The 24,557-nt window shown below is 43.3% G+C and overlaps 1 protein-coding gene and 1 pseudogene across 1 annotated transcript in view; both read left to right on the forward strand.

The window, feature by feature from the left end:
* NEK7 (NIMA related kinase 7) overlaps positions 1-24,557 on the forward strand; it is a 347,672-nt gene that overhangs the window by 143,451 nt on the left and 179,664 nt on the right. The window lies entirely within an intron of this gene.
* LOC134961713 (5S ribosomal RNA) lies at positions 842-960 on the forward strand (annotated as a pseudogene).

Consider the following 24,557-nt stretch of genomic DNA (forward strand, 5'->3'; position numbering starts at 1 on the left):
TGAAGGGGCGGGCCTTCACTATGATCGGATCCAGCAGCTCAGAGGCGCCATTTTACCCTACTGCAGCTACACAGACGCTGACTACATGGACGTGCAACTCCTCCGGAGAGCCTCCAGATTACCTCATGGGTACCAGGGGGTCATAGTGGGGGGGAGGTATATACTAGTGTACGGAGTCCCTAATCTAGGTACGTAGTCTGCGACCCGGCTAAGCTTGGCTTTAGTGATAAGGGCGCCGTGTGCTGGTTCTATCATCTGTGTCTCTCGGGAAAGGCTCTTTGTTGGTTAATTGTGCATTTAACCTTTTCCTGTGTGTGTGCTGTCCCTGCTACAGTATGTCAGGCAAAGAGTGTGTTTCATGTAAGGCACAGTGTTCCTCTTCTCCAGGGGGTTCACTAATGTGTACTCCGTGTAGTATCCCTTCTCAGTCTAGTGGGGCGGAGCCAGCATGGCTTGACTCCGTTAGGGGGATGATTTCCACCATCTCCACTAAATTATCTCGTAATGAGAAAGAGACGAAATACTTAAGACAGTCTATGGATGAGTTTATGCAAAAGGACTCAGTACTCAGACCAGCGTTTCAGTCTATTTGACCGCAAAAAAGTACTTTGGACCATACCCTGCATTCTGACTCTGATAATGAAGGGTCAGAAATGGAGGAAGGTGAGGTGGACATAGAGCTAGGGGAGGGTACTCTGTCTTTATTTTTACATCTAAAGCAATGGGACAGTGTCCAGACACTTTAAAGTAACCGGGAATAATTTTCCCCATACTTTTTCAGACCAGCCCAAACCTATTAAGCAATTGGTTTCTCCATACGCAGATAGGTATATACTTGACTATCTACAGTCATACCATGCTGGACATGCCCGATCTCGTCTGATCTTGGAAGCCAAACAGCATTGGGCCTGGTCAGTACCAGAAAGGGTGACCCTCTGGGAATACTGGGTACTGTAGTATCAAGGAACACACCTTCCGTGTATATACCCTTCATTCACCAGTAACCTTACCGCTATCATTCTTTGCAGTATTTTTACCTGTTTACCTTTTAGGAGGAGTCCGGAGTCGTCAAAGCCGGTTTTTCTTGTTTCTCTCATATGAATATACTTATGTATAAAAATTAATAAATTTATAGAGAATACAAGATTTACCAAATTTTCGCTCTGATTAAATTCAAACATTAATACTCGCTTAATCTCAGTGGGTGTGCGGACAAACCATCTGCCACCTACTTTACACCAAGTGAGTCACATATCGTCACATTGTGATTTAATACTTTTTTTATCACCTTGCTGATATATACAGCATTATTTGTGTATTTTGTCTGTCTCTTTTTTTCGTCTGATATGAAATAAGTTACGTTTTATCCTTATTACATTTCACAACATTCTATCTTCATCAATAAGTTAATTTATAAAAAGTGTGCCCCAGAGAGACACCAAAACAGTCCTCTTTTGCCTCTATGCAAAAAAACCTCAAGTTTGTTCTGAACTTATGTCCGGGAGCACCGCCAACCCTGCATTACCCACAAAAGCCAGACAGGCGAAGTGGTAGCTTTATGTTGGTTACTATTATGATTTCTGCCTTTTACGGTATATAAAAATTGTTTAAAAACTGCTATCATCTATTTACAATCTGATCCAGTGCAGATTCCAAAACCCCAACCCATTACTGAGGGTACTCTGTCGCAGGGTGTAGAGGCTCTCATAGATTTTATCAGACAAGTCCTAAATATCCCTGATAAGGCAACAGAGGAGTGTGAGGAATCTTACTTTAATATAAAGAAAAGATCTTCAGCCACTTTTCCTGTATCAAAGGAACTAAATACCCTGTTTGAAGAACCGTGGGTTAATCCAGATAAGAAATTTCAAATTCCTAGGCAGTTATCATCTTTTCCTCCTGAGGATTGGAAAAAATGGGAAAATCCACAGATAGTGGATATATCCGTCTCCAGGCTCTCACGTTAAATAGTACTACCTGTTCCTGGTGCAGCCTCCCTAAAGGATACTGCTGATCGTAAGATTGAGACTACATTCATATCTTTGTATACAGCTGCAGGGTGGCCCAAAGACCCACTATAGCATGAGCAATGGCCAAATGGTCTGGTAATTTATTTGAGGGGTTTAGACACCTTACCTCAAGAGGAAATTGTGTTACTCCTGCAGCACGTACAAGGCTCTGCGAACTCCATGGTGGAAAACATTAAAGTTAGAGGTGTGCTTAATGCACGCACTACAGCTATGGCAGTGTCGGCACACAGGGGATTATGGCTACGTCAGTGGACTGTTGAAATGGACTCCAAAAAAAGGTGTAGAAGGCCTGCCTTTCACAGGTGAAGCCTTATTTGGCAATGAACTTGACAGGTGGATCTCACGAGCTACTGCATGTAAGTCCACTTATCTACCTTCTGCAGCTCCGCCAGCCAGAAAGGCCTACTCAGGACCCAATTTACAGTCCTTTCAGAGTGCCAAGTTTAGGGGCAAAACCAGAGGTTCTTCTAACGCCGCTAGAGGTAAACCACGCAAACCAGCGACTGCTGGTTCACAGGAAGAGAGCTCAGGCTTATCCTCCTAAAAACTTTCTGCATGATGGTGGATGGACCACGATGCCTGGGAGACAGGCAGGTGGGCGGCCGGCTACAATTCTTCAATTACACCTGGACAAGATCTTGCCAGGATCCATGGGTTATAGACCTTATATCCCAAGGCTATAGGCTGGAGTTCCAGGATCTCCCACCTCACAGATTATTCAAATCAGGCTGATCAGTTTCACAAGAAGCAAGAGTGTCCTTAAAAGAATTCAAAAACTGTTACAGACCCAGGTCATTTTTCCAGTTCCGTCTAATCTACAAATCAAGGGATACTATTCCAGCTTGTTTTTGTAGTTCCAAAACCGGACGGTTCAGTAAGACCGTTTCGGAATCTCAAATCATTGAACCCATACTTACGAGTGTTCGAGTTCAATATGGAGTCTCTGAGAGCAGTAATCTAAGAAAGGGAATTCTTAGCGTCTCTGGATGTCAAGGATGTGTACCTTCACATTCCGATCTGGCCGCCTCATCAGGCTCATCTACGGTTTTCACTACAGGACTGTCACTACCAGTTTCAAACCCTGCCATTTGGTCTCTCTACAGAACCGAGTGTGTTCACCAAAGTGATGGCAGAGATGATTTTACCCCACAGACAGGACGTAATCATAATTCTTTACCTGGACGATCTTCTGATAAAGGGTACGTCCAGGGAGCAGTTGTTGGAGATCATTGGTCTCATGACCACATTACTTCTGGATCATGGGTGGATTCTGAACCTACCAAAATCTCACCTAGAACCAACGCAGAAGCTTCATTTCCTGGGAATGGTACTGGACACAGAGTCTCAAAGTGTTCCTTCCCTTGGAAAAGGCAATGGTGATCCAGTCGATGGTTTTGGTCTTGAAGCTGACCTGAATCTCAGTACATCTGTGCATCCGCCTTCTGGGGAAAATGGTGTCTCCTTACACAATTCAGTACGTAAGGTTTCATGCGAGGGCCTTCCAGCTGGATCTGTTGGACAAATGGTCCGGATCGCATCTTAATATGCATCAGCGGATTGTCTGTCTCCATAAGCCAGGATCTCCCTCCTGTGGTGGTTACAAACTTCTCACCTAATGAAGGGTCGGGATTCAGAATTGGATTCTGCTAACCACAGAAGCAGGCCTCAGAGGTTGGGGTGCAGTCACCCGGGGAGTGCAGTTTCAAGGAAGATGGTCAAGTCAGGAGGTCGTTATTCCAATAAACATCCTGGAACTCAGGGCTATCTATAACACTCTTCTGCAGGCCTCGTCTCTTCTTCAGTATCAGGCCATTCAAGTTCAGTCGGACAGTGTGACAGCGGTGTCTTGCATCAACCGACAGGGCGGAACGAAAAGGAGGGCCGCAATGTCAGTTGTCAAGAATTCTCCTCTGGGCGGAAAAACACGCTGTGGCATTGTTGGCGATCTACATTCCGGGAGTAGACCATTTGGAAGCAGACTTTATCAGCAGACACAACCTGCACCCGGAGGAATGGGGCCTCCACCCGGAGGTGTTCCAGTGGCTGACACATCGGTGAGGTTATCCACAAATCGACATGATGGCCTCTTGACTCAACAAGAAGCTCAAGCGGTATTGTCCCAGGTCGAAGAACCCACAAGCTGTAGCGGTCGACGCCCTGACAACTCCGTGGGTCTACCTGCTGGTGTACGTGTTTCCTCCCATTCCTCTGATCCCAAGAGTTCTCAAAAGATTAAAAAGGGAAAGCGTTCAAGCGATTCTCATTGCTCCGGACTGGCCACGAAGGGCCTGGTATGCGGATTTTCTCGAGATGCTAATCAAAGATCCGTGGCCTCTGCCTCTATGAAAGGATCTTCTGCAACAGGGCCCGTTCGTCTATTAAGACTTACTACGGCTATGTTTGACGGCATGGAAGTTGAACGGCTGATTCTAGCCAGGAGAGGGATCCCTGACATGGTTATCCTAACTATGATCCAAGCCAGGAAGGGAGTAACGTCAAAACATTACCATCGTATCTGTAAGAAATAGGTCTCTTGGTGTGAGAGCAGACCATATTATACGGTGGAATTTCATCTGGGACATTTTCCTGCTTTTTCTGCTGCCGGGAGTTGACATGGGCCTACGCCTAGGCTCCATAAAACTTAAGATTTCAGCCTTGTCTTTTTTCTTTCAGAAACAATTGGCTTCTCTCCCTGAGGTCCAGACGTTCTTGAAAGGTGGTGTTCACATCCAACCTCCCTTTGTGCCTGCCACGGCACCTTGGAATCTCAATTTGGTTCTGACTTTCCTGCAATCGGACTGGTTTGAACCGTTACAGGAGGTAGACGTAAAGAATCTTACGTGGAAAACTGTCACGCTGTTGGCTTCGTCAAGGCGCGTGTCTGAGCTGGGGGCGTTGTCTCACAAGAGACCCTACTTGATTTTCCATGAGGACAGAGCTGAACTCAGGACTAGTCAGCAATTCCTTCCTAAGGTGATGTCGGCGTTTCACATCAACCAGCCAATTGTGGTCCCAGTTGTTATTGACACCTCTGTTACTTCAAAGTCCTTGTATGTTGTAATGGCTTTGAAGGTACAGGTTGAGTATCCCTTATCCAAAATGCTTGGGACCAGAGGTATTTTGGATATGGGATTTTTCCGTATTTTGGAATAATTGCATACCATAATGAGATATCATGGTGATGGGACCTAAATCTAAGCACAGAATGCATTTATGTCTCATATACACCTTATACACACAGCCTAAAGGTCATTTTAGCCAATATTTTTTTATAACTTTGTGCATTAAACAAAGTGTGTGTACATTCACACAATTCATTTATGTTTCTTATACACCTTATACACACAGCCTGAAGGTCATTTAATACAATATTTTTAATAACTTTGTGTATTAAATAAAGTTTGTGTACACTGAGCCATCAAAAAACAAAAGTTTCACTATCTCACTCTCACTCAAAAATGTCCGTATTTCGGAATATTCCGTATTTCGGATATTTGGATATGGGATACTCAACCTGTATATGTAAAGCGAACTGCTCGCCACAGGAAATAGGACTCGCTGTTCGTTTTATATGATGCCAACAAGATTGGGTGTATTGCTTCTAAGCAGTCAATTGCTCGTTGGATCAGGCTCGCTATCCAGCATGCTTATTTCAGGACAGGCTTGCTGGTTCCTGAATCTGTACAGGCCCACTCTACTAGGTCGGTGGGTTCCTCTTGGGCGGCTGCAGGTTCGAACACGTTTGCCAAACAAGTTCGATACCTTGGCCTCTGAGGACCTTCAGTTTGGTCAGTCAGTTCTGCAGGAGCCTCAGCACTCATCCACCTGATTTTGGAACTTTAGTACTTCCCCATGGTACTAAATGGATTCCCAGTATTCCCTAGGACGTAAGAGGTGAATCCTTATCTCGTAGTCCGTAGGGGATACTGGGCGCTCGCCTGGTGCTTCGGTTTTCCTGCACGGTTACTTGTTTACTGTTTGGTTCAGTTGTTGCTATTCCTGTTTTCATGTTGTGTTAGCATGGCTTTCCTCTTGTTTTGGTTGTGCTGGTTCGAAATCTCACCACTTTCCTTATCTATATCCTTCTCTCATAGTATGTCCGTCTCCTCGGGCACAGTTTCCTAGACTGAGTCTGGTAGGAGGGTCATAGAGGAAGGAGCCAGCGCATGTTATCAAACTTCTATAGTGCCCATGGCTCCAAGTGGACCAGTCTATACCCCATGGTACTAAATGGATTCCCAGTATCCCCTATGGACTACGAGAAAAGGATTTACTGGTAGGTAATTAAAATCCTATTACACCTAAAGATTTATCTTTCAATCTGGCTGGTTGGAACTAAAATCGGGTAATGGATGGGAGCAAATGACATGGATGTTACCAGATTTCCGATCCAACCAGCCAGATTGGAAGATAAATCTTTAGAAGATTGGAAGATGAATCTTTAGAAGATTGGAAGATAAATCTTTAGACGTATGGGCACCTTTAGACGCAGTGCAATAGGACACAAAATTAGTTTCTGCTGATAAAATATTATATGCAGCATGTCTATATTCTGTCTGCAACTGTATTTCCATACAAAATGCTATGCTACAGTGTTTTCCTGGAAAAACACTGTAACGTGGCATTTCTGATGCAGATACAGCTGAATTACACACAGAATATAGGCATGCTGCGTATCATTTTAGTCCTCAGGAGCTTCTTGTGCATCCTATTGCATTGCGTCTAAGACGCATTTTCGCTGGAAAAAATGCAAAAATAAGACTCTTGGCGCTACAGAGTCCTGCCATGCCATGGCGCAACTTGAAGGGTTGTTTAATGTGACTGCAGCAAGGATGTAAGAGGAAACATCTGTAAATAAGAAAATTCTGATCATTGATATAATATTAATATAACGGCTAAATACTCTGATAATACAGTACAGAAAAACACAGGGTCGTTCTCTCTCTCTCTCTCTCTCTCTCTCTCTCTCTCTCTCTATATCTATATATCTATATATATATCTATATATATATCTATCTATATATATATCTATATATATATCTATATATATATCTATATATATATCTATATATATATATCTATATATATATATATATATATATATCTATATATATATATATATATATATATAAAAAATCTCTATCTATATATATATATATATATATATATATATATATATATATATCTATCTATCTATATATATATATATATATATATATATATATCTATATATATATATATATATATATATCTATATAAAAAATATCTATCTATATATATATATATATATATATATATATATATATATATATATATATATATATATATATTTATTTCTCTGGCTGGGTCCACAGGATTATCCACAGGATAACATTGGGATATTGTCGAGAGACAGCGAAAATGGCACCAACACGGTCACGAGCTTTCTGGCCTCCCAGGATGCATTGGGGCCTCCACTATATAGTCCCGCCCACTGACTCAGTCAGATCAGTTTTTTGCTTGGTGCGGCAGGAAGCCGCATGGTCACAGGGCTGCTGTGAAAGCAGCCTTAAGTTTTCATTAATTTATTTTTATAGACTTACTGTTTTGGTTTTTGAGCGACTTCTCTTAACAGCGTCTTAAACGCATATTAGAAAGAGTCGCTCCAACAACTCCCCACCGGGTCGCAACAACGCTTACCTCCACGGTACAGTGCTGTCTAGACGGGCGTCTGTGTCGGATGTTCTAGCAGGTCCAGCAGACGTAACCAGGTTGTGGCCGGAGCATGGGGAGACGGTGAGTCTATGGACTTCCTCTTACTAGAGGGGTCAGGACACAGCTACACTGATTTGGTGGAGACTACAAACAGTGTGTTGATGCGCCGAACATCTCGAGTGTGACAGCGCTACGCTCCGGGGATCATAGGCGCCAGGACTAGGTAGAGGCCACGATCCTGGGAGTTTAAGTCAACAGGGGGTTTCAGACTCTCTCCTGGCCGCCCCTCCTCCGAGTTCATGGCCAGTTCCCGCGTGTCTCTCGTTTCATGAACTGAATGACCTCACTTCCGGCTCAGACGCTACCACAAGGGTACTCGGTCGCAGCTTAGACACTGCGGTTGTGTACACTGGATATAAACCCGCCCAGACCGAGTCGCAGGCCTTTAGCGTCTGCATGCACGTGGAGTCGCTCAGCGTCCGTGTCCGTTGGTGAGCGTCCGTGTCCGATATCAGTTACCAAGAGCGGCAGTGTACACCAGTAGCGTCTGAATCCACTCAGCGTCTTACGAGCGTCTTTGCTTGGATATGGAAGTGTGGTGAGTCTCCCTGTATCCCGCTCTCTGGAGGCAGGGTATACAGTACTAAAAATTCTCTCTACTTCTTAGTATGCATTGTTAATTTTTTAGTACCTATTGCATATGAGACCTGTATATTACTGTGTTTTCTGCATGTTATGTTGAAATTAGAACCAGTTAAAACAGAAGTACAGTTTTCCTACTTATGTTTAAGTTATTATGGAAGTTGTATTCTCATATGACAATGTCTAATGCTTTAACATGTGACTGACTGCTAGTATGTGTGCTGACTTTTCTGTGTAATGTCAGTCCTGTTCTGACCCTCAAATCAGGTGCACTGTGGTCAGATTGATTTCACCTCTATATACTGATTATAGGGTGTTTTTCAGTCACAAAATTGTGTAGTCAATATCAGATAAAATGTCTGTGAGCGGCAAAAGTGATGAGGAGAATTTGTCAAGCACTCCCATAGCCCTAACATGCTGATCTTGTAAGTCAGGGGTAATTGATATGAATCAATTGGTCACTTATGAGGGTTTGTGTGCAAACTGTTTCGCTTTTCAGCGAAGTAAAAAACAGGAGTTAGTTCAACCTCCAGTAGAGCCACCATGGAATATGTTCGCAAAGACTCTGTCTTCAATAGCGGACAGGTTAGCTCCGGTAGCACCACCTCAAGGGTTAGGTTACACTATGAACCCATACATGCAGCTCCCTTCCTATGGTTTGGTTCCAGTAGCTACTACAAGCAACCAAGGGGCAGGTAAGACTAAGACAGATATGTTTGTATGGCAGACTACACAAGATGATACATCGGATGATGATGCGGAAACAATAGATTCAACTCCGTATGATGATCAGTCGCAGAGCTTTAGTTCAGAAGATGTAGCTGAACTCATTAATGCAGTGAAGGCTGTGCTTTCTCTGGAAGAACCAGCCAAGACCGCGTTAAAAGCAAAAGCACCTGTATTCAAACGAACAAAGTCAGTGAAAGCTGAATTTCCAGCGTCAGATGAGTTGACGGAAATGATGGATGAGTCTTGGGCAGCGCCCAGTAAAAAGTATAAGATTCCTAAGAGATGGGATTCTTATTATCCATTTCCTGCTGGAGATTGTTCAAAGAGAGAAGTTCCTCCAAAAGTAGATGCACATGTTCTGCGACCCGTGCATAAATCTGCTTTACGACTGTCATCTACCTCTTTGAATGATGTCACAGACAGAAGGATAGAGAGCCTATTGCAAAATATTTTTTCTCTTGTAGGTGCAGTGGTAAGACCTGCTATGGCTTCGGCCTGGGTAGCAAAGGCAATGGGCGAATGGATAGAGGAACTAGAGAATGACATCCCCTCTCCTACTAGGGAGCAAGAGGATCGTCTTTGCCGTTTAAGACAATCTGCCCAGTATTTAGAAGAAGCAGCTATTGATGTAGGCACTGTTTCTTCTAAAGCTTCAGCCCTGGCAGTAGTCGCTCGCAGAGCAGTTTGGCTACGGACCTGGAAGGCAGATGCGGAGTCCAAGAAAGAATTGTAAGCATTGCCTTTCGTGGGTAATATATTATTTGGAAAACCTTTATTGGATATCCTAGAATCGGAGGCTGAATCGAAAAAGGTCAGATTTCCGGCTACCTATAACCCTAAGTCCAAGGGTTTAAAATTTCGCTCATTTCGCTGGCAAAGCGAAAGCTAAAGAGGAGCCTAAACAACCCCAGTTTAAATCCAGGGGTAGGAAGCAGTGGGCTAGCAAAAAGCCAGCTTCCAAACCTGAATAGAAACCCTCAGCCTGAAGAGACGGGCCTCCGCCTGGAGGATCCAGGGTAGGGGCCGACTCCTGCAATTTGCACACATATGGCAACAGTCAACAACAGATGCCTGGGTGCAGAAGGTAGTATCTCAGGGGGTAGCCTCCTCAAAGATTTTTTTTGCACCAGCCCGTCTCGTATAGAGTCGAAGGCCAATGCCCTGCAAGAAGCAGTCCAAAAATTATTGCAGTCAGGTGTGATTGTCCCAGTACCTCCATCACAAAAGGGACAGGGGTATTACTCCAATCTGTTTCTAATCCAGAAACCAAATGGGTCTTATCGACCAATTCTAAATCTGAAGATGTTGAACAACTACATATGGATACCGAAGTTCCACATGGAGACGTTACGCTCCATAATGTTGGCTATGGAACCGGGAGACTACATGATATCTCTGGATGTACGGGATGCTTACCTACATGTGCCCATAGCACTGTCACATCAGTGTTACCTCAGGTTTGCCATCCTCCAGGAACATTTCCAGTTCCAAGCTCTGCCTTTCGGGCTAGCTACAGCACCCAGGGTGTTTACCAAGATCATGGTGGTTATGGCAGCTTGTCTGCGCAAACAAGGGATAAGAATATTCCCATACCTAGACGACCTGTTAATCTTAGCACAATCGCAAGATTTACTGTTGAGCCATCTCCAACAGACTATAGTTTGTTTACAGAGACACGGGTGGCTCATAAATTGGGAGAAGTCGTCCCTGAATCCGTCACAGCGGATGGTTCATTTGGGGGCCATACTGGATTCAGACCTACAGAAAGTTCTCTTACCAGAGAAAAAAATAGTCAAGGTGCTGGTCATGGCTCAGGAAGCGTTGCAAGCCCAGACAATGGCAGTCCATGCAGCAATGCGACTGTTGGGTCTGATGGTATCAACGTTCGACATGGTGGAATAATGTTGACCAAATGGAACGGAAATCATCAAACGATAAAGAAACAGATGATAAAGATTCCAGTAAATGTAAAAAGGTCTCTAGCGTGGTGGCTACAGACAGGCCATTTAAACAAGGGGAGACCCTTTTGGATAAGAGTGGCAAGTCCTGACGACAGATGCCAGCCTGCAAGGCTGGGGGGCGGCGGTACTCTGAAGCCTATGGTTCCAGGGAAAATGGACCGCAAGGGAAAGTCGCCTGCCGATAAATCTGTTAGAAATAAGAGCCATTTACTTGGCCCTAGTTCAGGCAAAGGACAATCTACAAGGAAGACCAGTCCAGATCCGCTCAGACAATGCGACGGCAGTAGCATACCTCAATCATCAAGGAGGAACTCACAGCAAGAATCTGATGGAGGAAGTAACTTCCATTCTAAAATGGGCAGAACTCCATCTCCCGGCATTGTCAGCAGTATTTGTCCCGGGTGTACTAAATTGGGAAGCGGATTTTCTCAGTCTGCACACCATTCAGGAAACCGAATGGGCACTACACCCAGAAGTGTTTCAGACACTGGTGAACAGATGGGGTCTACCGGAGATAGACCTTATGGCGTCTCGTCTAAACAACAAAGTTCCGAGGTACGGATCAAGAACAAGGGACCCAGGAGCGGTCCTGGTAGATGCACTGTCAGTAGAATGGAGGTTTCAGCTGGCATATCTGTTCCCTCCAATATCTCTGTTACCCAGAGTAGTGAGAAAGATAAAACAGGCAAAAGGAGCAATCATTCTAATAGCTCCAGCTTGGCCAAGAAGGCATTGGTACACAGATCTGTTGAGAATGTCCGTGGAAGCACAGATACTGCTCCCTCAACGTCCAGATCTATTAATGCAGGGTCCTTGTTGTCACAGTCGTCTGGACCGTCTATCTTTGACGGCGTTGCTGTTGAAACCTCTATCCTAGAGGCTAAAGGTTTTTCGAAACAAGTAATTGAAACCATGCTTAGAGCAAGAAAGCCTTCTTCGGCTCGTGTGTATCATAGAATATGGCAAGCCTATATTCACTGGTGTACTGGAAAAAATTACAATCCGAGATCTTTTAAAGTAGCTAGGATTTTGGATTTCCTTCAGGCAGGATTGGATAAAGGGTTGAAGGTTGCATCCTTGAGGGTGCAAGTCTCAGCGTTGACTGTATGGTTTCAGCAGAAGATTGCTGACCTACAGGATGTACATACGTTTTTCCAAGGAGTAGTACATATTCAACCTCCATTTGTTCCTCCTGCAGCTCCCTGGGATTTGAATTTAGTTCTAAAATTTCTCCAGGGTCCTTTGTTTGAACCACTTGAGAGAGCAGATCTTAAGTGGTTAACGGTTAAAGTTCTTTTTTTACTGGCAATGGCGTCAGCCAGAAGATTGTCAGATTTAGGAGCATTATCTTGTAAGTCTCCTTTCCTAAATTTTTTTCCAGAGAGAGCAGTACTCAGAACGAGATCTAGTTATCTTCCAAAGGTGGTATCATAGTTTCACCTGAATGAAGAGATTGTAGTCCCAGCTTTTTCAAATATCGGGACTATCTGCGGGAGAAGCGTCGCTGGACGTGGTCCGGGCTTTAAAAATCTACGTAGATGATACTAGTGCCATCAGGAAAACAGATTCCCTCTTCATCCTCTACGGATTCCATAGAAGAGGATGGCCTGCTAGTAAACAGACGCTGGCGAGATGGCTCCGAATGGTAATATCAGAAGCTTATTCTCATGCAGATCTCCCTATTCCGGCTAATGTCTCTGCACACTCTACACGTAAGGTAGGTCCTTGTTGGGCAGCAGAACAAGGTGCTTCAGCAGAACAGATATGTAGGGCAGCCACTTGGTCTTCCATAAACACATTCATCAGACATTATGCCTTGGAAACTTTTGCCTCTCATGACGCAGACTTCGGGCGAAAGGTCCTCCTGTGCAATCAGGAGCGTCCCCACCACTAAAATGGCTTTGGGAATCCCAATGTTATCCTGTGGATAATCCTGTGGACCCAGCCAGAGAAATGAACGTTATGGTAAGAACTTACCGTTGATAACGTGATTTCTCTTATGTCCACAGGTATCCACAGGGATCCCACCCTGACGCACCTAATTTGAGGATCTAGACAATCACTAAACCTCTTCCTTCTTGTATGGAAGGGTGTGCATGTGTGTTCTTATCGCCTGTACAGGTCTCTACCTAATTTTCCTGCCTAAAATCGCTGTGGAAAGAACTGATCTGACTGAGTCAGTGGGCGGGACTATATAGTGGAGGCCCCAATGCATCCTGGGAGGCCAGAAAGCTTGTGACCGTGATGGTGCCATTTTCGCTGTCGCTCGACAATATCCCAATGTTATCCTGTGGATACCTGTGTACATAAGAGAAATCACGTTATCAACGGTAAGTTCTTACCATAACGTTCATATCTATATGTGTATGTATATACACTGCTCAAAAAAATAAAGGGAACACTAAAATAACACATCCTAGATCTGAATGAATGAAATATTCTTATGAAATACTTTGTTCATTACATAGTTGAATGTGCTGACAACAAAATCACACAAATTATCGATGGAAATCAAATTTATTAACCCATGGAGGTCTGGATTTGGAGTCACCCTCAAAATTAAAGTGGAAAAACACACTACATGCTGATCCAACTTTGATGTAATTTTCTTAAAACAAGTCAAAATGAGGCTCAGTAGTGTGTGTGGCCTCCACGTGCCTGTATGACCTCCCTACAATGCCTGGGCATTCTCCTGATGAGGTGGCAGATGGTCTCCTGAGGGATCTCCTCCCAGACCTGGACTTAAACAACTGCCAACTCCTGGACAGTCTGTGGTGCAACGTGGCGGTGGATGGAGCGAGACATGATGTCCCAGATGTTCTCAATTGGATTCAGATCTGGGGAACGGGCTGACACACTCCAGCCACATGAGGTCTAGCATTGTCTTGCATTAGGAGGAACCCAGGGCCAACCGCACCAGCATATGGTCTCACAAGGGGTCTTAGGATCTCATCTCGGTACCTAATGGCAGTCAGGCTACCTCTGGCGAGCACATGGAGGGCTGTGCTGCCCCCCCAAAGAAATGCCACCCCACACCATTGCTGACCCACTGCCAAACCGGTCATGCTGGAGGATGTTGCAGGCAGCAGAATGTTCTCCTTTGCGTTTCCAGACTGTCACGTCTGTCACATGTGCTCAGTGAGAACCTGCTTTCATCTGTGAAGAGCACAGGGCGCCAGTGGCGAATTTGCCAATCTTGGTGTTCTCTGGCAAATGCCAAACGTCCTGCACGGTGTTGGGCTGTAAGCACAACCCCCACCTGTGGACGTTGGGCCCTCATAGCACCCTCATGGAGTCTGTTTCTGATCGTTTGAGTAGGCACATGCACATTTGTGGCTTGCTGGAAGTCATTTTGCAGGGCTCTGGAAGTGCTCCTCCTGTTTCTCCTTGCACAAAGGCGGAGGTAGCGGTCCTGCTGCCTGCTAGGTTGTTGCCCTCCTATGGCCTCCTCCACGTGTCCTGATGTACTGACCTGTCTCCTGGTAGCGCCTCCATGCTCTGGACACTACGCTGACAGACACAGCAAACCTTTTTACCACAGCTCGCATTGATGTGCCATCCTGGATGAGCTGCACTACCTGAGCCACTTGTGTGGGTTGTAGACTCCGTCTCATGCTACCACTAGAGTGAAAGCACCGCCAGCTTTCAAAAGTGACCAAAACATCAGCCAGAAAGCATAGGAGCTGAGAAGTGGTCTGTGGCACCACCTGCAGAACAACTCCTATATTGGGGGTGTCTTGCGAATTGCCTATAATTTCCACCTGTTGTCTGTTCCATTTGCAAAGTATTTAATAAGAATATTTCATTCATTCAGATCTAGGATGTGTTATTTTAGTGTTCCCTTTATTTTTTTTGAGCAGTGTATGCTTGTATGTATGTATGTATGTATGTATATGTGTGTGTGTGTGTGTGTGTGTGTGTATGTATGTATATATATATATATATATATATATATATATATATATATATATAATATTATTATTATTATTATGAATGCCATTTTTAGATTTCTCACAAATATTTAAAATGCCCGCTCTAATATATATTGCAGACGCCAGGCACATCTTATTACCATATACGATAAATGCGCTGTACATTGCAAACGCTGTATCCCTTAAGAGAAAACAATACACCCACACATTATCTGAGTCCCAAAGCTCATTGATGTATACATTTGTTATTTAAAAAGGATATGCAGGAATGAAAGATATACCTTACACACACACACTTAGATACACTTTAAACCTTTGCCGTAATGCAATGCAATGATATTACACCTTAAACCTTATGCAGCAATGCAGTGGTGTTACACCTTAACCTTATGCAGCGCTGACTGTACAAAGTACCCGTAGCGCGTACACACCTTATCAATACACTTTTAAACCTTATACAGTTAGGTAATGTAATACGCTTTAAACCCTAGTAGGGAAAAGAGGACACAACACCAATTTGTAGTTAAAACTGGGTTCAGACACCACAGAGTATATATCTGGAAGGGGGTAAACAATACAATTCATACACTACAATACAACAGAGTAAATGGCTACAGTCAATGTACATACGTGAGAATATTCGCATGCGCTTCCCGGTCCAGTCCTCCGCTATCAGGTTGAAGCGTTGAGAGTCTTGTGTGACCAAGCCTGCTCCAGGCTCTCTTTATTCACTTCATCCAAAACATAACACAATGGATACTGTAATCTTTGTCCATTGGACACAGGGATGGTCATTTACAGTACAGGAGAGGTCATAGGTCTGTTTGAATAGGTGGGTGATGTCTTTCTTAACTGCTCTTGTGGGTGGTCTCCTCTGGATTCCCCCCGCATACATAATATACAGTAAATACAGTTTATATCTATATTCTATTTCTGCACATAACTATCAGCAGGAACATGCGATCTTCCGCAGACCAACACCGGAATGTTTCCCTTAAAATACCCTACAGCTGGATACCAAACATCACCTTATAACCTTAGTCTGTCCCCTCTTATCCTGCAAAGGTGAATCCCTTTGTTTTGCAACCATTTAAACAGCTATAACTTTCTGATGTGGTGTAAGGGGACTATGTGTACATTGTGCACTATTTGGATTTAAATATGTAATGTGTTTTGATAGCTCTCCATGCGTTCACAAACTCTGCCGTAAATACCCATACCACGCGCAGGACCGCGGGAGCGACCATATGCAAATTGCGAGTATGTGCATGCACGGGAGAACAAGTACATGCGCAGAGGCCATCTGTGTGTGGTTTGTACGTGATGTGTGTACTGCAATATTTTTCGACTTTGACAGTCCACCCTTTGGCAGTCAACAATAACTGCCACTAATCACTAAACAGAAAAATATCAATACAATATCTACAGACGATTGGATGATCGGGGGAGAGTGGTAGGTAGGAAATGTATGACCTAGTGGGATAGTAAAAAGCATGTATGTATGAATCCATGTCTGAGGGGCATGTATCATCGTGCCGTATATGTTCTAGATAAGCTTCGAGGTATTGCGAAGTATACATTAAATCCTTCTCCCGTATTAAGGGTCTGTAAGTGGGCCAACAAACACTACCGAGCTCTTTTCGGCTTCTTGTTCCAACAAATGGGGTGCACATTTAGTTGATACATGGAGGGAGAACATATGTGAGTGCTAGTATATGTGGATATCACCTATCGACTATGTGTGTCATTAACTGAAGGTTGTAGAGATGAAGATAAGACGCATATCTAAAATACATTCACATAACATTTTCATAAACATTCTTGGGTATGGTCGATGTCTTTTCCGGATCGGTGTATCTGGGCAAAGGGGGATACAAAGGAAAAACGGGTGAAAGAAACAGGCCATGGAATTCATTTGCAATCCTTATCACAACACGGTCTATGGATGGGTCATAAATTTAAATCTGCTGCTGTAACAATGCCCCCGCTCCTTAGACTCATCAATTTTGTGCCGTGCTTGCGCCGCGTTAGAATTCGAACACACCTAAATATCAAACCAATAATTATGCGACTCCCAGGATAAGGAGGAGAAACTTCCCTACACTCATAATAACATTTTGAGCCCACTCTCCTAATCCTGAGAACCAATTTCGTGGGTTCAACCATGAGACCCAGCCGGTCAGTTCATTACTCACAGCAGTCAGGGTAAGGTTGTGTCTCCTTCGGAACTCCCACTTCAACTGCAAGATATCGTCCATCTTTTGATCGATGATCTCGGTTGGGTCATCAGTGCTGTTTGTAATGTACGTGCAGCACTTCACACCATTTTGAGTTGCCAAAGTGACGCAGTACCCACCCGTCACGGCTGTGATATAATTGAGGACCATCCTGTGCTGGATCAGTTCCGTCTTGTAAGCTTGTAACTCACCTTCCTGTATACCTGAAGGTGTCGTCATACATCTCAGTGATATTATCTATCAAGTTCGCTAGCGCATGGATATACCTATAATTTATAATTCCTCTGGCAGTACGGGTGATGTCTAATGCGAGAAGGAATTGAATCCCGGTGGATTCGTGGATCAAATCAGAGGCTACGTGCTCTGTCCTATCTATGAGGTGTCTTTTAACGATGTGTTCATAGTGAGTATGAGTATAAGGAGCCTGAGCACTGCGGTGAACGTCTTTCATCTTATCATGGGTTATGGTCATGACCTCTGGCAACACTCTTCCAATGTAACACAATCCCTCTGAGTTCGGGGCAAGCCACTTATACGCCTTCCTCCCACATATGAAATAGGCATCATCGGGGAGAACATAGGGGACAGAATATGACATTACCATTTTACAAACTTTCCAAGTGAAAAACCCAATCCCTAGTTCTCCCATCTGCTCAGTACAAGTATCAGGCTGGATGATATGAGCACAGTACCCTGGTGATGCTTCTCCAACCCACATGGTCTTGCTTCCTCGAGTATACCTATACCGGAAATACCTTCCACTGTTGGCTATTTGGCGTACAAGTTCAGAGTCTATGGGTATCTAATCAGCTCTGTGCGAAAAGGCCATGGTCTGGTTATTCCATGTCCCCTCCCAATTTCACGGCTTTCGGTAATTGGAAATATTGAAACATAATAAGGATCTATCTACATGATACTGGTGGAGCTTCAGACTAGGGGGCCTAGAAATATTGAATTTCTTGTCCACCGGTCTCCCACCCCGTAATTCGAGTACCTCATCTATTGCTAAAGGGTACGGTACTAATCCTAACTTGCTCTGACCTTGAGGTACTTGTGAGCACACCCAGCATTCTGTCTGGTTTAAGACCTTACCCACTAGTGAGTGGTAATCACTCAATGGATGACGGTCCATGTTGATATTAAGGCTGGACTGACATCTCTGGATGCACCCATCCTCGACTGTTCTCACAATTCTTACAAATGCAATTTTCCTCAGCCAATAACCCTTCTCAGTGCCTCCGAGCTCCCTGACTACCAGATCGTTTTCTGATACTCGCCTTTGCTCGAGTGATGTGTTGCTCTTGAGATTCTACAAATCCATCTTCGCCATCAGAACCCATTCCAGATCCTTTCTCGACCTCTCTGGGACCCTCACCGAAACAGACTGTTCTCGTCAACAGGATTAACAGGGAAACCCAGAATGCAGTCTCTTGGGGTAAGTCCATCTTATTAAGGGAAGAGAAAGGAAACAAGAAGGGTGAGAAAGAGAAGGAGGGTAGTGGGAGATGGGGAAAATAATAAAAAAAGAAAAACTGGTGCGACAACCGCCTCTGGTCTTGTTGTTCTCCGCGCTCAGGTGCCGTCTCAACAGTACTGCCTCTCAACCTTCCCGGAACAGACACTCCAGTGATACGATGTTCTCTCCGAGTCAGCTACCTTTCTGTAGGGAACATAAATCTTGCATTTCAATGTGTTTAACTGTTGTGTATTATCAGTTGTGTGAAGTAAACCATCTGTGGAAAGTGAAAAGAGAGGGGAAATAAAAAAGAAAATTTGTCAGATTTGCGTTCACCATCAGGCTGTCACACCATCATGTATATCGGTATCTATGCACAGTCTCCCTTCACCAGTATTCCCATTCTCCACCCTTTGTGCATGACCAGGCACACTGATACTGGTGTCCTTATGCTGGTGAGATATACTGGGTTTGGACAGAACTCTGAAAAGACAGAGTAGGCATGTGACGTTTGAACTGTAATCCTGTCGGTGAACGTAAAAGGATGAAGAGGAAACTTTGAAAACCAATCACAGACTTTAGTAACAGGTAAGCTTGTAAAGGCAAAGAAGATTTTTTTTACAAAGTTTGACATCTGGATTGGGCACTACGGGGAATGATTCCCTAATCGGTCTGTTCCCCTTAAAAAAAATTCTATATGTTTTATATCTCTACTGGGACTATCCCAGCCAATCAATCCAGTGTCTTGTCCATTCTAAGTTCATAGGGAACCCGGTATCCTTGAGATAATTTCCTCTACCTGTGATGGACATGCATCTAAAACAGTGAAATGCAATATTAGTCTTTGTGGTTTTTTTTTTTTTAACATATTTTGTGCTTCCTGGGTGGGAGCACTCTATATGTATACCATCTCTAACAAAACTCCTGTTAAGTTACTTAGAGGTCACTTCTGCTAGAGAGAGAAGCCGAAGTTTAGAGGCCTCCTCCTAATCCCAGTAAGTTCTGTCAAAAGGATAAAGTTGCATTTATTCTGTTCTTCCCATTAACCGAATCTGTGTTTTATATATGGCTCGTGATTCCTTAATATATGTCCCTTGATCCCGTCTATGTGTTTAATAAAGTGGCTTGTTTATTCTGTCTAGGGGTCTATATTGGCTATGTGGTGTACTACTCTTACAATCTCTAGCAAATGTCCTTTTTACAAATGTAACATATTCTCGGTCTTTGGTTACTAATAGGGTTTTGGGGCTTGGGCTGATGAGACTTTGGTGTAAGAGCCTGTATACTGTCAATCCTCAGCCTCTCCTCCTGCAGTTCTCTACGCCTAGCAATATTCTTATCGTGTTCAATCGCGCACTCTCTACGACAAGCTATCCAATCAGGCAAAAAAAAAAATGTTTGTTCCCTGTCCCTTACTGTCTGAGTCCGTCCATTAATACAGAAACAGCTACCTCCCTGTAATTCGCATCGTTCCCTATATCTGATACCCCCATGTATCTATCTATTATTTGCAGGTCCTGATGGAAGTATTCAGATGTCATTTCATTTTCCCTCGGTTTTATGGAGAAATTTTTTTCTCCACTTAACAGTTGTGGGGAAATACAACTCTAGTTGCCTGTTAATTTGCTCTAAGTTCTCCTGATTAAGTTTGTCAGTCATAAGACTATCCGATTCTAATCTACAATCAGTGATGAATTTTTGGGTGTCAATATTAGGGGGTAGGCACGCTTTCAAAACTATCCGCCAATGTGTTTTTGTCTGTTCGTATGCATTACCCAGATCTCTGATAAATTTCTGACATCTGGCTAAATGCTTATGAGGGTCGGGGAATTCTGAAATGACTGATCGCAGCTCATTTCTGGGCCACGGGCAATACATTGCATTATTCCTGGTGAGGACTACTTCCTGACTATCTGTTCCCCCATTGGGAGTTACTATTTCCAAGACAGAGTGTAATCCTACCGTTCCGTTCCTAATCTGTTTACAGTGAGGTGTTGTTGTTTCTGTGCAATGAACTGTCTCATACTTACCGGTAGCTGTGACCTCACCAGTACTTTCATTGGGGAATATTGTTACTGCTCTACCTGGTTAGACAGGTCCCACCTGAGTTTCCTGCAACATGACTGCTTGGAGGAGAGCTGCGATTTGGCTGAATCCTACATCTCCCTGTGATCTAAAACCTTGGAGAGACTTCAAAACAGGATACATTTTGCAAAAATTAGGGTTAATACATTGCTCTTTCATATTACTATCATTTACGGATATATCATTGACTGTAGCCTTCTGTTCCCCTTCGACCTGTGTCGACAATGGTGTGTTTGTGTTCTCATTCCCGCTAGGTTTGGAACCTGCTGCATATGTTAATTTCTCTTGCATATCGCCCTCTTGCTGCCATAAGTTTAAACAATCTGTATGTCTAATCCTTTGTTTTCTGGATTTTATTAGACATATCCTACTCCTTAAATTCTGCAATACCTCTGGTTCAAAACGACCTATCCCAGGAAATGATGCTTTATCCCCCACAGTCATTCGTGTCCATTCATCACAAAAGGTCTCAGTGTGGGGACCATACTTCCCCCACATTACCAACCGAGCTGACCCCCTGGGTCTCAATTTTGCTGTCTGAACCCTGACTGAGGAACGTCCCTGTGTTGTGCACTTGGCTCCCATTGTGGACCCTTTTAACACGGGAAACTTTCCTAAAATGCTCCAAACACAGTAGTCTAACGGTGGAAGTCCTCAAAGTTCTTCCACTAACTTCTTCTGCTCCGGGTACCACGGATCAGCCCTATTTAGCAGACACGTGTAGCCATTGCAGGCCCTACTTCGGCCTATATCCCCTGGGCCTTTAGGAGTAACTTACCGTACCCAGTGAATATCTGCCTAAAAGACAATTTTTACACAAATCACGCTTGCATGTGCTCTACACAACGCGTATGATGACGAGATTTACGCACAAATATGCAAAACTTTGTATCACGTTGCGCCACGTATTGCTCACACAACCGTGTGGTCCAATCGTACCGCTTATAGACACTTGCTATCTATAAGTTGTAGGATCACTGGAGTCTAAACACTGTGCTCCAAAACAGCCGGAGTGTAATACCAAGAAAACAACAACTTCACAAAGCTTTATCACACTCCGTTGCACGTGTTCACCTAGACCGTGCTCACCAAATTCACTGAGTTCACCAAGCGGGGTTCAATACATTCACACCTTTTTCAGCCCACACTAACACACTATAGTTTTCTGATCAGAAAAATATCCTTTCCTGTTAACTGATAGCTTTCCCCAGAAGTAATACAGTAGAAAAGGTTTTATTTAAATTTTGGAAACCGAGTAATTTGTGCTATTGTAGCGTGGCTACTGTTCCGCCCCTAAACTAAACAATGCTATTGTGTAATTTGTACTTAGCGGTCGTACCCTTACGCACGTTGCGTAAACACGCGACCATGCGTATGTCTTTACGTTGCGTACGCAGTCCCATACTTTGTCCGAGACACGTGTACAAAAACCGTACGTCCGCATTAGTACAAATCCCACACTTCTATAAATGTAAGCGATATTACCTATAATCGTTTACTTAACACAACAGTTGTCTTCTGTATAAACCTTTACAACTAGGCCAGGCTGCGTGTGTCTTACACTTCCTTAAATATTTATTTTATTTTTAACTATATAGCACCAAATATCTCCGGTTTTCACATAGTTCTAAATGAATCTAGCAATAATCAATAATTCAAATGGTATGATTCAGATTAGATGGCTATCTTGCTGAACATACACTGATATAAATATACACAATTCTTATAATATATATTTTATATAATATCACTTGACTCTCATAGAACCCCCACACAGTACACACCTACTGAAATGAATGCATTTCCTTTAAAGTCTCTAATTTGCATATCAATGCTGTGTGCTTTTGACTGCCTGTTCAAGAGGGTTGTTCACTGCTGAGAAAAAGCAGTTACACAGGTTAATTTGCATTTCAATGGCTATCTTATAGTAAGCAGAGTTAGCTAAATCTTAGAGGTAAAAGAAAAAAAAAACTTTGTTTATATCTGTGTGTCGTTCTTACATCAAGTATTCATCTTACTATTAACTTTCATTAAGCCCCATCTGAAACTATTTGTAATTGACTATGGCATTGGTTAAATAAATTCATTGGTAACTCATAAATGGTGATTGATTGTGACCAGGGAGAGCTGATTATTCTTGAGCAGTTTGAAAATCAGCCATTTAGAAAAAATTACCTTCCCAAAATGGCCGCTGCTCCTCCCCCTTCCACATCCATGAAGGTTACACAAAATGGTGGACAGGCCATGTGGTTAGTCCAAAATGGAGGACAAACCATGCGGCTTCCTTTGTCACAAAGAAATCACACACCATGCAAGTCCCTGAAGTTATTTTAGGCCTGAGTTAAAAATAAAAAACACTATATCAAGGCTATTGCAGCAACTTTTAAATGTACTTTTAACCCTACTTGAAAGATAAGCAATCCAATCTGAATCAAACACAATGACTCATTTGAACCTTGTTTTGCAACATAAAAATACATTTTAGCATCTTAAATATTATGAGAAACGAATTGTCCCTTAGATTTCATATCAGCATCTTACTAATAACACAACACAATACACGTGGATGTGATTCGTCAGCATTTTGCGATGCGTCCATCATTAGCCGGTCGATCACAGCCGCGTTTGTAATGTACAGTGCATTACCAAGAATGTGATATCGCGGACCAGAGCCCCCATCTATGAATGCCATTTTTTGATTTCTCACAAATATTTAAAATACCCGCTCTAATATATATTGCAGACGCCAGGCACATCTTATTACCATATACGATAAAAGTGCGCTGTACATCGCAAACGCTGTATCCCTTAAGAGAAAACAATACACCCACACATTATCTGGGTCCCAAAGCTCATTGATGTATACATTTGTTATTAAAAAGGATATGCAGGAATGAAAGATATACCTTACACACACTTAGATACACTTTAAACCTTCGCCGTAATACAATGCAATGATATTACACCTTAAACCTTATGCAGCAATGCAATGCAGTGGTGTTACACCTTAAACCTTATGCAGCGCTGACTGTACAAAGTACCCGCAGCGCGTACACACCTTATCAATACACTTTTAAGCCTTATACAGTTAGGTAATGTAATACGCTTTAAACCCTAGCAGGGAAAAGAGGACACAACACCGATTTGTAGTTAAAACTGGGTTCCGACACCACAGAGTATATATCTGGAAGGGGGTAAACAATACAATTCATACACTACAATACAACAGAGTAAATGGCTACAGTCAATGTACATATGTGAGAATATTCGCATGCACTTCCCGGCCCGGTCCTCCGCTATCAGGTTGAAAGCGTTGAGTCTTGTGTGACCAAGCCTGCCGCAGGCTCTCTTTATTCACTTCATCCAAAACATAACACAAAGGATACTGTAATCTTTGTGCATTGGACACAGGGATGGTCATTTACAGTACAGGAGAGGTCATAGGTCTGTTTGAATAGGTGGGCGATGTCTTTCTTAACTGCTCTTGTGGGTGGTCTTCTCTGGATTTCCCCCGCATACATAATATACAGTAAATACAGTTTATATCTATATTCTATTTCTGCACATAACTATCAGCAGGAACATGCGATCTTCCGCAGACCAACACCGGAATGTTTCCCTTAAAATACCCTACAGCTGGATACCAAACATCACCTTATAACCTTAGTTTGTCCCCTCTTATCCTGCAAAGGTGAATCCCTTTGTTCTGCAACCATTTAAACAGCTATAACTTTCTGATGTGGTGTAAGGAGACTATGTGTACATTGTGCACTATTTGGATTACATATGTA

The sequence above is a fragment of the Pseudophryne corroboree genome, chromosome 9, assembly GCF_028390025.1.
Source record: "Pseudophryne corroboree isolate aPseCor3 chromosome 9, aPseCor3.hap2, whole genome shotgun sequence".
NCBI lineage: Eukaryota > Metazoa > Chordata > Amphibia > Anura > Myobatrachidae > Pseudophryne > Pseudophryne corroboree.